This window comes from Medicago sativa, chromosome 8, assembly GCF_051527215.1.
Source record: "Medicago sativa cultivar Bolivia chromosome 8, Bolivia_mono, whole genome shotgun sequence".
Taxonomy (NCBI): Eukaryota; Viridiplantae; Streptophyta; class Magnoliopsida; order Fabales; family Fabaceae; genus Medicago; species Medicago sativa.
This window is the reverse complement of record NC_140756.1, coordinates 49,483,936-49,495,471: the sequence shown is the minus strand read 5'-3', so window position 1 is coordinate 49,495,471 and position 11,536 is coordinate 49,483,936.

The window sequence follows — 11,536 nt, the reverse complement described above, 5'->3', positions numbered from 1 at the left end:
TATGGATTTCACTCGTTTTTGACCCTTTTTCTTTCACTAAAATGGGCATAGAGTGGCCTTGCCTTATTGAATCGAAGCATGTAATAGTTCCTAGGAAATCTAACAAGCATATCTACCACTTCCATGGTTGATTTTAGAGTTTTCAAAAACGGCCGAAATGGGGGTTAAGTGAATTTCCTTGTTAATTTGCGGAATTCCCTCGTTTTTGACCCTTTTTCTTTCAATAAAAAGGGCATAAAGTGGCCTAGCCTTATTGAATCGAAGCACGTAATAGTTTCTAGGAAATCTAACAAGCATATCTACGACTTCCATGGTTGATTTTAGAGTTTTCAAAAACGACCGAAATGGGGGTTAAATGAATTTCCTTGTTAATTTACGGAATTCCCTCGTTTTTGACCCTTTTTCTTTCACTAAAAAGGGCATAAAGTGGCCTAGCCTTATTGAATCGAAACATGTAACAGTTCCTAGGAAATCTAACTAGAATATCTACGACTTCCATGGTTTATTTTAGAATTTTTAAAAGCGGCCAAAATGGGGGTTAAGTGAATTTCCTTGTTAATTTACGGATTTCACTCGTTTTTGACCCTTTTTCTATCACTAAAAAGGGCATAAAGTGGCCTAGCCTTATTGAATCGAAGCATGTAATAGTTCTTAACAAATCTAACAAGCATATCTACGACTTCCATGGTTGATTTTAGAGTTTTCAAAAACGGCCGAAATGGGGGTTAAGTGAATTTCCTTGTTAATTTACGGATTTCCCTCGTTTTTGACCCTTTTTCTTTCACTAAAAAGGTCATAAAGTGGCCTAGCCTTATTGAATCGAAACATGTAACAGTTCCTAGGAAATCTAACTAGAATATCTACGACTTCCATGGTTTATTTTAGAATTTTTAAACGCGGCCAAAATGGGGGTTAAGTGAATTTCCTTGTTAATTTACGGATTTCCCTCGTTTTTGACCCTTTTTCTTTCACTAAAAAGGGCATAAAGTGGCCTAGCCTTATTGAATCGAAGCATGTAATAGTTCTTAACAAATCTAACAAGCATATCTACGACTTCCATGGTTGATTTTAGAGTTTACAAAAACGGCCGAAATGGGGGTTAAGTGAATTTCCTTGTTAATTTACGGATTTCCCTCGTTTTTGACCCTTTTTCTTTCACTAAAAAGGTCATAAAGTGGCCTAGCCTTATTGAATCGAAACATGTAACAGTTCCTAGGAAATCTAACTAGAATATCTACGACTTCCATGGTTTATTTTAGAATTTTTAAAAGCGGCCAAAATGGGGGTTAAGTGAATTTCCTTGTTAATTTACGGATTTCACTCGTTTTTGACCCTTTTTCTATCACTAAAAAGGGCATAAAGTGGCCTAGCCTTGTTGAATCGAAGCATGTAATAGTTCTTAACAAATCTAACAAGCATATCTACGACTTCCATGGTTGATTTTAGAGTTTTCAAAAACGGCCGAAATGGGGGTTAAGTGAATTTCCTTGTTAATTTACGGATTTCCCTCGTTTTTGACCCTTTTTCTTTCACTAAAAAGGGCATAAAGTGGCCTAGCCTTATTGAATTGAAGCATGTAATAGTTCCTAGGAAATCTAACTAGCATATCTACCACTTCCATGGTTGATTTTAGAGTTTTCAAAAACGGTCAAAATGAGGGTTAAGTGAATTTCCTTGTTAATTTATGGATTTCACTCGTTTTTGACCCTTTTTCTTTCACTAAAATGGGCATAGAGTGGCCTTGCCTTATTGAATCGAAGCATGTAATAGTTCCTAGGAAATCTAACAAGCATATCTACCACTTCCATGGTTGATTTTAGAGTTTTCAAAAACGGCCGAAATGGGGGTTAAGTGAATTTCCTTGTTAATTTGCGGAATTCCCTCGTTTTTGACCCTTTTTCTTTCAATAAAAAGGGCATAAAGTGGCCTAGCCTTATTGAATCGAAGCACGTAATAGTTTCTAGGAAATCTAACAAGCATATCTACGACTTCCATGGTTGATTTTAGAGTTTTCAAAAACGACCGAAATGGGGGTTAAATGAATTTCCTTGTTAATTTACGGAATTCCCTCGTTTTTGACCCTTTTTCTTTCACTAAAAAGGGCATAAAGTGGCCTAGCCTTATTGAATCGAAACATGTAACAGTTCCTAGGAAATCTAACTAGAATATCTACGACTTCCATGGTTTATTTTAGAATTTTTAAAAGCGGCCAAAATGGGGGTTAAGTGAATTTCCTTGTTAATTTACGGATTTCACTCGTTTTTGACCCTTTTTCTATCACTAAAATGGGCATAAAGTGGCCTAGCCTTATTGAATCGAAGCATGTAATAGTTCTTAACAAATCTAACAAGCATATCTACGACTTCCATGGTTGATTTTAGAGTTTTCAAAAACGGCCGAAATGGGGGTTAAGTGAATTTCCTTGTTAATTTACGGATTTCCCTCGTTTTTGACCCTTTTTCTTTCACTAAAAAGGTCATAAAGTGGCCTAGCCTTATTGAATCGAAACATGTAACAGTTCCTAGGAAATCTAACTAGAATATCTACGACTTCCATGGTTTATTTTAGAATTTTTAAACGCGGCCAAAATGGGGGTTAAGTGAATTTCCTTGTTAATTTACGGATTTCCCTCGTTTTTGACCCTTTTTCTTTCACTAAAAAGGGCATAAAGTGGCCTAGCCTTATTGAATCGAAGCATGTAATAGTTCTTAACAAATCTAACAAGCATATCTACGACTTCCATGGTTGATTTTAGAGTTTACAAAAACGGCCGAAATGGGGGTTAAGTGAATTTCCTTGTTAATTTACGGATTTCCCTCGTTTTTGACCCTTTTTCTTTCACTAAAAAGGTCATAAAGTGGCCTAGCCTTATTGAATCGAAACATGTAACAGTTCCTAGGAAATCTAACTAGAATATCTACGACTTCCATGGTTTATTTTAGAATTTTTAAACGCGGCCAAAATGGGGGTTAAGTGAATTTCCTTGTTAATTTACGGATTTCCCTCGTTTTTGACCCTTTTTCTTTCACTAAAAAGGGCATAAAGTGGCCTAGCCTTATTGAATTGAAGCATGTAATAGTTTCTAGACAATCTAACTAGCATATCTACCACTTCCACGGTTGATTTTAGAGTTTTCAAAAACGGCCAAAATGAGGGTTAAGTGAATTTCCTTGTTAATTTATGGATTTCACTCGTTTTTGACCCTTTTTCTTTCAATAAAAAGGGCATAAAGTGGCCTAGCCTTATTGAATCGAAGCATGTAATAGTTTCTAGGAAATCTAACAAGCATATCTACGACTTCCATGGTTGATTTTAGAGTTTTCAAAAACGACCGAAATGGGGGTAAATGAATTTCCTTGTTAATTTACGGAATTCCCTCGTTTTTGACCCTTTTTCTTTCACTAAAAAGGGCATAAAGTGGCCTAGCCTTATTGAATCGAAGCATGTAATAGTTCCTAGGAGATATAACAAGCATATCTACGACTTCCATGGTTGATTTTAGTCTTTTCAAAAATGGCCGAAATGGGGGTTAATTGAATTTTCTTGTTAATTTACAGATTTCACTCGTCTTTTGACCCTTTTTCTTTCACTAAAAAGGGCATAAAGTGGCCTACCCTTATTGAATCGAAGCATGTAATAGTTCCTAGGAAATCTAACAAGCATATCTACGACTTCCATGGTTGATTTTGAAGTTTTCAAAAACGGACGAAATGGGGGTTAAGTGAATTTCCTTGTTAATTTACCGATCACTCGTTTTTGACCCTTTTTCTTTCACTAAAAAGGGCATAAAGTGGCCTAGCCTTATTGAATCGAAGCATGTAATAGTTCCTAGGAAATCTAACAAGCATATATACCACTTCCATGGTTGATTTTAAAGTTTTCAAAAACGGCCGAAATGGGGGTTAAGTGAATTTCCTTGTTAATTTACGGATTTCACTCGTTTTTGACCCTTTTTCTTTCACTAAAAGGGGCATAAAGTGGCCTAGCCTTATTGAATCGAAACATGTAATAGTTCTTAAGAAATCTAACAAGCATATCTACGACTTCCATGGTTGATTTTAGAGTTTTTAAAAACGGTCGAAATGGGGGTTAAATGAATTTCCTTGTTAATTTACGGATTTCCCTCGTTTTTGACCCTTTTTCTTTCACTAAAAAGGTCATAAAGTGGCCTAGCCTTATTGAATCGAAACATGTAACAGTTCCTAGGAAATCTAACTAGAATATCTACGACTTCCATGGTTTATTTTAGAATTTTTAAAAGCGGCCAAAATGGGGGTTAAGTGAATTTCCTTGTTAATTTACGGATTTCACTCGTTTTTGACCCTTTTTCTATCACTAAAAAGGGCATAACGTGGCCTAGCCTTATTGAATCGAAGCATGTAATAGTTCTTAACAAATCTAACAAGCATATCTACGACTTCCATGGTTGATTTTAGAGTTTTCAAAAACGGCCGAAATGGAAGTTAAGTGAATTTCCTTGTTAATTTACGGATTTCCCTCGTTTTTGACCCTTTTTCTTTCACTAAAAAGGGCATAAAGCGGCCTAGCCTTATTGAATCGAAGCATGTAATAGTTCCTAGGAAATCTAACTAGCATATCTACCACTTCCATGGTTGATTTTAGAGTTTTCAAAAACGGCCAAAATGAGGGTTAAGTGAATTTCCTTGTTAATTTATGGATTTCACTCGTTTTTGACCCTTTTTCTTTCACTAAAATGGGCATAGAGTGGCCTTGCCTTATTGAATCGAAGCATGTAATAGTTCCTAGGAAATCTAACAAGCATATCTACCACTTCCATGGTTGATTTTAGAGTTTTCAAAAACGGCCGAAATGGGGGTTAAGTGAATTTCCTTGTTAATTTGCGGAATTCCCTCGTTTTTGACCCTTTTTCTTTCAATAAAAAGGGCATAAAGTGGCCTAGCCTTATTGAATCGAAGCACGTAATAGTTTCTAGGAAATCTAACAAGCATATCTACGACTTCCATGGTTGATTTTAGAGTTTTCAAAAACGACCGAAATGGGGGTTAAATGAATTTCCTTGTTAATTTACGGAATTCCCTCGTTTTTGACCCTTTTTCTTTCACTAAAAAGGGCATAAAGTGTCCTAGCCTTATTGAATCGAAGCATGTAATAGTTCCTAGGAAATCTAACAAGCATATATACCACTTCCATGGTTGATTTTAAAGTTTTCAAAAACGGCCGAAATGGGGGTTAAGTGAATTTCCTTGTTAATTTACGGATTTCACTCGTTTTTGACCCTTTTTCTTTCACTAAAAGGGGCATAAAGTGGCCTAGCCTTATTGAATCGAAGCATGTAATAGTTCTTAAGAAATCTAACAAGCATATCTACGACTTCCATGGTTGATTTTAGAGTTTTTAAAAACGGTCGAAATGGGGGTTAAGTGAATTTCCTTGTTAATTTACGGATTTCCCTCGTTTTTGACCCTTTTTCTTTCACTAAAAAGGTCATAAAGTGGCCTAGCCTTATTGAATCGAAACATGTAACAGTTCCTAGGAAATCTAACTAGAATATCTACGACTTCCATGGTTGATTTTAGAGTTTTCAAAAACGGCCGAAATGGGGGTTAAGTGAATTTCCTTGTTAATTTACGGATTTCCCTCGTTTTTGACCCTTTTTCTTTCACTAGAAAGGGCATAAAGTGGCCTAGCCTTATTGAAATGAAGCATGTAATAGTTCCTAGGAAATCTAACTAGCATATCTACCACTTCCATGGTTGATTTTAGAGTTTTCAAAAACGGCCAAAATGAGGGTTAAGTGAATTTCCTTGTTAATTTATGGATTTCACTCGTTTTTGACCCTTTTTCTTTCACTAAAATGGGCATAGAGTGGCCTTGCCTTATTGAATCGAAGCATGTAATAGTTCCTAGGAAATCTAACAAGCATATCTACCACTTCCATGGTTGATTTTAGAGTTTTCAAAAACGACCGAAATGGGGGTTAAATGAATTTCCTTGTTAATTTACGGAATTCCCTCGTTTTTGACCCTTTTTCTTTCACTAAAAAGGGCATAAAGTGGCCTAGCCTTATTGAATCGAAGCATGTAATAGTTCCTAGGAGATATAACAAGCATATCTACGACTTCCATGGTTGATTTTAGTGTTTTCAAAAATGGCCGAAATGGGGTTTAATTGAATTTTCTTGTTAATTTACAGATTTCACTCGTCTTTTGACCCTTTTTCTTTCACTAAAAAGGGCATAAAGTGGCCTACCCTTATTGAATCGAAGCATGTAATAGTTCCTAGGAAATCTAACAAGCATATCTACGACTTCCATGGTTGATTTTGAAGTTTTCAAAAACGGACGAAATGGGGGTTAAGTGAATTTCCTTGTTAATTTACCGATCACTCGTTTTTGACCCTTTTTCTTTCACTAAAAAGGGCATAAAGTGGCCTAGCCTTATTGAATAGAAGCATGTAATAATTCCTAGGAAATCTAACAAGCATATATACCACTTCCATGGTTGATTTTAAAGTTTTCAAAAACGGCCGAAATGGGGGTTAAGTGAATTTCCTTGTTAATTTAAGGATTTCACTCGTTTTTGACCCTTTTTCTTTCACTAAAAGGGGCATAAAGTGGCCTAGCCTTATTGAATCGAAACATGTAATAGTTCTTAAGAAATCAAACAAGCATTTCTACGACTTCCATGGTTGATTTTAGAGTTTTTAAAAACGGTCGAAATGGGGGTTAAGTGAATTTCCTTGTTAATTTACGGATTTCCCTCGTTTTTGACCCTTTTTCTTTCACTAAAAAGGGCATAAGTGCCTAGCCTTATTGAATTGAAGAATGTAATAGTTCCTAGGAAATCTAACTAGCATATCTACCACTTCCATGGTTGGTTTTAGAGTTTTCAAAAACGGCCAAAATGAGGGTTAAGTGAATTTCCTTGTTAATTTATGGATTTCACTCGTTTTTGACCCTTTTTCTTTCACTAAAATGGGCATAGAGTGGCCTTGCCTTATTGAATCGAAGCATGTAATAGTTCCTAGGAAATCTAACAAGCATATCTACCACTTCCATGGTTGATTTTAGAGTTTTCAAAAATGGCCGAAATGGGTGTTAAGTGAATTTCCTTGTTAATTTGCGGAATTCCCTCGTTTTTGACCCTTTTTCTTTCAATAAAAGGGCATAAAGTGGCCTAGCCTTATTGAATCGAAGCACGTAATAGTTTCTAGGAAATCTAACAAGCATATCTACGACTTCCATGGTTGATTTTAGAGTTTTCAAAAACGAACGAAATGGGGGTTAAATGAATTTCCTTGTTAATTTACGGAATTCCCTCGTTTTTGACCCTTTTTCTTTCACTAAAAAGGGCATAAAGTGGCCTAGCCTTATTGAATCGAAGCATGTAATAGTTCCTAGGAGATATAACAAGCATATCTACGACTTCCATGGTTGAATTTAGTGTTTTCAAAAATGGCCGAAATGGAGGTTAATTGAATTTTCTTGTTAATTTACAGATTTCACTCGTCTTTTGACCCTTTTTCTTTCACTAAAAAGGGCATAAAGTGGCCTACCTTTACTGAATCGAAACATGTAATAGTTCCTTGGAAATCTAACTAGAATATCTACGACTTCCATGGTTTATTTTAGAATTTTTAAAAGCGGCCAAAATGGGGGTTAAGTGAATTTCCTTGTTAATTTACGGAATTCCCTTGTTTTTGACCCTTTTTCTTTCACTAAAAAGGGCATAAAGTGGCCTAGCCTTATTGAATCGAACCATGTAATAGTTCCTAGGAGATATAACAAGCATATCTACGACTTCCATGGTTGATTTTAGTGTTTTCAAAAATGGCCGAAATGGGGGTTAATTGAATTTTCTTGTTAATTTACAGATTTCACTCGTCTTTTGACCCTTTTTCTTTCACTAAAAAGGGCATAAAGTGGCCTACCCTTATTGAATCGAAGCATGTAATAGTTCCTAGGAAATCTAACAAGCATATCTACGACTTCCATGGTTGATTTTGAAGTTTTCAAAAACGGACGAAATGGGGGTTAAGTGAATTTCCTTGTTAATTTACCGATCACTCGTTTTTGACCCTTTTTCTTTCACTAAAAAGGGCATAAAGTGGCCTAGCCTTATTGAATCGAAGCATGTAATAGTTCCTAGGAAATCTAACAAGCATATATACCACTTACATGGCTGATTTTAAAGTTTTCAAAAACGGCCGAAATGGGGGTTAAGTGAATTTCCTTGTTAATTTACGGATTTCACTCGTTTTTGACCCTTTTTCTTTCACTAAAAGGGGCATAAAGTGGCCTAGCCTTATTGAATCGAAACATGTAATAGTTCTTAAGAAATCTAACAAGCATATCTACGACTTCCATGGTTGATTTTAGAGTTTTTAAAAACGGTCGAAATGGGGGTTAAGTGAATTTCCTTGTTAATTTACGGATTTCCCTCGTTTTTGACCCTTTTTCTTTCACTAAAAAGGTCATAAAGTGGCCTAGCCTTATTGAATCGAAACATGTAACAGTTCCTAGGAAATCTAACTAGAATAGCTACGACTTCCATGGTTTATTTTAGAATTTTTAAAAGCGGCCAAAATGGGGGTTAAGTGAATTTCCTTGTTAATTTACGGATTTCACTCGTTTTTGACCCTTTTTCTATCACTAAAAAGGGCATAAAGTGGCCTACCCTTATTGAATCGAAGCATGTAATAGTTCTTAACAAATCTAACAAGCATATCTACGACTTCCATGGTTGATTTTAGAGTTTTCAAAAACGGCCGAAATGGGGGTTAAGTGAATTTCCTTGTTAATTTACGGATTTCCCTCGTTTTTGACCCTTTTTCTTTCACTAAAAAGGGCATAAAGTGGCCTAGCCTTATTGAATTGAAGAATGTAATAGTTCCTAGGAAATCTAACTAGCATATCTACCACTTCCATGGTTGATTTTAGAGTTTTCAAAAACGGCCAAAATGAGGGTTAAGTGAATTTCCTTGTTAATTTATGGATTTCACTCGTTTTTGACCCTTTTTCTTTCACTAAAATGGGCATAGAGTGGCCTTGCCTTATTGAATCGAAGCAGGTAATAGTTCCTAGGAAATCTAACAAGCATATCTACCACTTCCATGGTTGATTTTAGAGTTTTCAAAAACAGCCGAAATGGGGGTTAAATGAATTTCCTTGTTAATTTACGGAATTCCCTCGTTTTTGACCCTTTTTCTTTCACTAAAAAGGGCATAAAGTGGCCTAGCCTTATTGAATCGAAGCATGTAATAGTTCCTAGGAGATATAACAAGCATATCTACGACTTCCATGGTTGAATTTAGTGTTTTCAAAAATGGCCGAAATGGGGGTTTATTGAATTTTCTTGTTAATTTACAGATTTCACTCGTCCTTTGACCCTTTTTCTTTCACTAAAAAGGGCATAAAGTGGCCTACCTTTATTGAATCGAAACATGTAATAGTTCCTTGGAAATCTAACTAGAATATCTACGACTTCCATGGTTTATTTTAGAATTTTTAAAAGCGGCCAAAATGGGGGTTAAGTGAATTTCCTTGTTAATTTACGGAATTCCCTTGTTTTTGACCCTTTTTCTTTCACTAAAAAGGGCATAAAGTGGCCTAGCCTTATTGAATCGAACCATGTAATAGTTCCTAGGAGATATAACAAGCATATCTACGACTTCCATGGTTGATTTTAGTGTTTTCAAAAATGGCCGAAATGGGGGTTAATTGAATTTTCTTGTTAATTTACAGATTTCACTCGTCTTTTGACCCTTTTTCTTTCACTAAAAAGGGCATAAAGTGGCCTACCCTTATTGAATCGAAGCATGTAATAGTTCCTAGGAAATCTAACAAGCATATCTACGACTTCCATGGTTGATTTTGAAGTTTTCAAAAACGGACGAAATGGGGGTTAAGTGAATTTCCTTGTTAATTTACCGATCACTCGTTTTTGACCCTTTTTCTTTCACTAAAAAGGGCATAAAGTGGCCTAGCCTTATTGAATCGAAGCATGTAATAGTTCCTAGGAAATCTAACAAGCATATATACCACTTACATGGCTGATTTTAAAGTTTTCAAAAACGGCCGAAATGGGGGTTAAGTGAATTTCCTTGTTAATTTACGGATTTCACTCGTTTTTGACCCTTTTTCTTTCACTAAAAGGGGCATAAAGTGGCCTAGCCTTATTGAATCGAAACATGTAATAGTTCTTAAGAAATCTAACAAGCATATCTACGACTTCCATGGTTGATTTTAGAGTTTTTAAAAACGGTCGAAATGGGGGTTAAGTGAATTTCCTTGTTAATTTACGGATTTCCCTCGTTTTTGACCCTTTTTCTTTCACTAAAAAGGTCATAAAGTGGCCTAGCCTTATTGAATCGAAACATGTAACAGTTCCTAGGAAATCTAACTAGAATAGCTACGACTTCCATGGTTTATTTTAGAATTTTTAAAAGCGGCCAAAATGGGGGTTAAGTGAATTTCCTTGTTAATTTACGGATTTCACTCGTTTTTGACCCTTTTTCTATCACTAAAAAGGGCATAAAGTGGCCTACCCTTATTGAATCGAAGCATGTAATAGTTCTTAACAAATCTAACAAGCATATCTACGACTTCCATGGTTGATTTTAGAGTTTTCAAAAACGGCCGAAATGGGGGTTAAGTGAATTTCCTTGTTAATTTACGGATTTCCCTCGTTTTTGACCCTTTTTCTTTCACTAAAAAGGGCATAAAGTGGCCTAGCCTTATTGAATTGAAGAATGTAATAGTTCCTAGGAAATCTAACTAGCATATCTACCACTTCCATGGTTGATTTTAGAGTTTTCAAAAACGGCCAAAATGAGGGTTAAGTGAATTTCCTTGTTAATTTATGGATTTCACTCGTTTTTGACCCTTTTTCTTTCACTAAAATGGGCATAGAGTGGCCTTGCCTTATTGAATCGAAGCAGGTAATAGTTCCTAGGAAATCTAACAAGCATATCTACCACTTCCATGGTTGATTTTAGAGTTTTCAAAAACAGCCGAAATGGGGGTTAAATGAATTTCCTTGTTAATTTACGGAATTCCCTCGTTTTTGACCCTTTTTCTTTCACTAAAAAGGGCATAAAGTGGCCTACCCTTATTGAATCGAAGCATGTAATAGTTCCTAGGAAATCTAACAAGCATATCTACGACTTCCATGGTTGATTTTGAAGTTTTCAAAAACGGACGAAATGGGGGTTAAGTGAATTTCCTTGTTAATTTACCGATCACTCGTTTTTGACCCTTTTTCTTTCACTAAAAAGGGCATAAAGTGGCCTAGCCTTATTGAATCGAAGCATGTAATAGTTCCTAGGAAATCTAACAAGCATATATACCACTTACATGGCTGATTTTAAAGTTTTCAAAAACGGCTGAAATGGGGGTTAAGTGAATTTCCTTGTTAATTTACGGATTTCACTCGTTTTTGACCCTTTTTCTTTCACTAAAAGGGGCATAAAGTGGCCTAGCCTTATTGAATCGAAACATGTAATAGTTCTTAAGAAATCTAACAAGCATATCTACGACTTCCATGGTTGATTTTAG